We start from the raw sequence: 3,041 nt of genomic DNA, 5'->3' as shown, positions 1-3,041 counted from the left end.
ACAGACACAGACAGAGTCAGAGAGGACAAAGAGAGAGAGAATGACAAAGAGAGAGAGAGACATAGACAGAGTCAGAGATGGAGAAAGAGAGAGACACAGAGTGACAGAGAAACAGATATGTTGGCATAAAGAAAGGCACACAGAGTAGCATGAACACAGCACAAATACACGAAAGGAGAGAGACAGAAAGAGACAGAGAAGCTAAGAGAAAAGAGATAAAGAGCAACTGTGAAAGAGGGACAGAACAACAGACATAAGGAGAAAAAGACAATAAGAAAGGGAAAGAGAGACAGCAGATAGATAACAAGAGAAAGAGAGGAAGAAAGACAGAAACATAGAGATGGAGTTTGCTAGTGAGAGAGAGAGGGAAAGACAGAGAGACAGAGAAAGACGGTGAGGGACAAAGAGAGATATACTGATGTACATAGAGAAAGAGACAGAGCAAAGAAAGAGTGGGGCAGAGAGAAAAGAAACTGAGACAAAGAGATAGAGAGAGACAGAAAGACTGATAGACAGAAACAGACATATAGGCACAGAAAGAGGTAGAGCTCTACCTAAATATCTGAGTTTCCATGGCATCATGCTCTCTTAGATTATTTACAGCTCAAGGGGAATTGTGTTGATTGGGAAAGTATGTGGCTTCTGTACCTGAGAATGGTGTGAGAGAGACTGAAAGGGAGAGAGAGACAGAAAGAGACATTGTGAGAGAGACTGTGGCAGAGACAGAAGCACAGCCCAAGACAAGACCGAGACCGAGACCGAGACAGAGACACAGAGTAAAAGACACACAGATAGGTTCACAGACAGAAAGGCATACAGACAGCCACAAAAACAGAAGAGACAAACAGAAAGAATGACAGAGTTAGAGACAGACAGAGACAGAGAAAAAAGAGATAGAGCAATTGAGAAAGAGGAGTGGGCTATAGACATGAGAAGAAGAGACTGAATGACAGACTGGGATCGACACAAAAAGCAAATAGAGAAAGAGACACTACACAGGGAGAAAAAAGACAGAGATAGGAGGTAGAGATTCATAGGGAGAGAGATAAGGAAAAGCAGAGAGATAGAGAAAGAGGGTGACAGAAAGGGAGACATAGAGAAGGAAATAGAAAGAGACACACACAGAGAGAAAGTGAGGTGCAGACAGAAAGAGAAAGATACAGAGAAAGAGATAGAGATATACAGAAAGACTGAAGGACAGAAAGACAGACAGACATATAAATAGAGAGAGAGGCATAGCTATTGACACAGACCTGAAATTCCATGATATCAGGCTCACTTAAAAGATTTGGCAGCTCAAAGGGGTTTGTGTTAGTTTAGATGGTGTGTGGTGCCTGTATCTGAGGAGGATGTGAATTAGACTGAGGCCTACGTCTCCCAGGTCCATACAGGTCACAGGGCCATATGACTGTGACACAAAAGTGAAGCTGGCTTGCTATGACATCTGCAGAAAGAGGCATCGGAGACAGGGCCACATGTCAGTGTCGATCAGCCGGATGGAAGAGCTGATGCTGAAGGGAACATTAAGGAACATTTCCTTAAGAGGCATGAGGAAGACATACCTGAGATTCAGTGACCAGGCCATTTAGGAAACTTCAAAGAGGCAGCTGAAGGCCACCATGACAGGAAATATCTTCCACAATAGCCCAGCATGGAAGACAAATTACACCACACATTACCAAGCAAAATGAAACATTGGAGACCCTCTGGGTGATGCATGGCCATGGAGTAGGTGAAGAAGCTCATGCAAATGATATATGGAATGCGACACAATCTGCCCTGACACATCACTGGCTGCACTGCAAGAATCAAGTCTTTATGCCATTCTCGACTTGGTTGTCATCTTTGTGAAACAACCACATAAAGGGCACACTCTCATGAATGATTTTCCTCATGAGACCAATGCTGTGTAGCTGTGCCTGTGTCTACTCACTGGTTGTCCTCTATCCACGACACCTCCTAGGGCCCACTCTTCACTCTGTTATCTAAGGCAAATGACCATCTCATCAGAAACCAAACTAGACACACGCTAGAATCTTTGGACGCAGCTTCTGTCTGATTTGCCGAGTATCCTCACCAGACCTACCAATGAGAGGGTCACAATAACATCAAAGAGAAGTATGGGCATCTCAGCAAGACCTGCTGAACTCTGTGCTTTTACATGGGGACAATACACAGCTGGCACTGAGTCAACCATGTCCTCGCACAGTAGAGCTCACCCAATTGAGCAGGAGATCCTCCAGCCCAGAAACACAGCAGGCTGAGTCACGAGAAATTCCCTTGAGGGCTGATGATGCAGAGGCTGGTGACAGGACGCCATGATCCTGAAATTTCTGCTAGAGGCAGCATGCTGGACCTCAGACATTATAAGCAGAATGATTTAGAGTTTTCAGCCATTTTGTTCAGCTTTTCCAAGGAATGTTTTTGGGTGTCATCATCAATCCAAGCACTCACCCAAACACGGCTGAGTCCCCGTGCAAGCTCTCATTCTAGAAGACCTTGAAGGTTCAAAGACACTGAGGGGTTGAAAATGCTCCACATGCACGAGGATCATACAAATGCTAGGGGAGATGTGAGCCCACACCCATGAATGTCCAAGAGACTCACGAGGTCTTCAGGAGAGGTCTCCAATCTGAAAGAGCAAATGCTAACCACCTTCATGCGTGAAGGTCTCAGCCTTCTCAGGAAGACATCGGGGCAGTAAGGCGCTGAGGTTGCTGGGCTCCAGAGGCATCAAACATTCATAGCCAACAATTATGTCATGGGGATACACACAAAAAAATCATGGGTCAGCCCAGCGCATGGGACCTGCTGCACTGACCATACACTCTTCCTGGCTATGTCTCAACTGACCTCCTGAAATCCCTTTGGGATGCCTACACAACCCACCTAAGACTGGGTTAACCTCTGTGGTGCTCAGGGCACACATGGATATTCTTTATTTCTTATATTTCATCTTCATACTTTTCTACTGGATGGTTAAGACCAAGGTAAAGCAGGACCTATGCAACAAGAGTTGTAGCTTTTTGGTCTGAGAAGGT

At 45.2% G+C, this 3,041-nt stretch overlaps 1 non-coding gene across 1 annotated transcript; it reads right to left on the bottom strand.

Moving 5' to 3' along the window:
• Positions 1 to 2,352: 2,352 nt before the first annotated feature.
• LOC111813564 lies at positions 2,353 to 2,444 on the bottom strand. The gene has a single exon (XR_002818788.1). It is a non-coding gene; the product is annotated as a small nucleolar RNA SNORD116 (small nucleolar RNA).
• Between the last annotated feature and the right edge of the window lie 597 nt (positions 2,445 to 3,041).

The sequence above is a fragment of the Octodon degus genome, unplaced genomic scaffold (genome assembly GCF_000260255.1).
Source record: "Octodon degus isolate 3935 unplaced genomic scaffold, OctDeg1.0 scaffold00199, whole genome shotgun sequence".
In the NCBI taxonomy this organism is placed as follows: domain Eukaryota; kingdom Metazoa; phylum Chordata; class Mammalia; order Rodentia; family Octodontidae; genus Octodon; species Octodon degus.
Note: the sequence above shows the minus strand (reverse complement) of the source record. Positions and strands in the feature narration are given on the sequence as shown.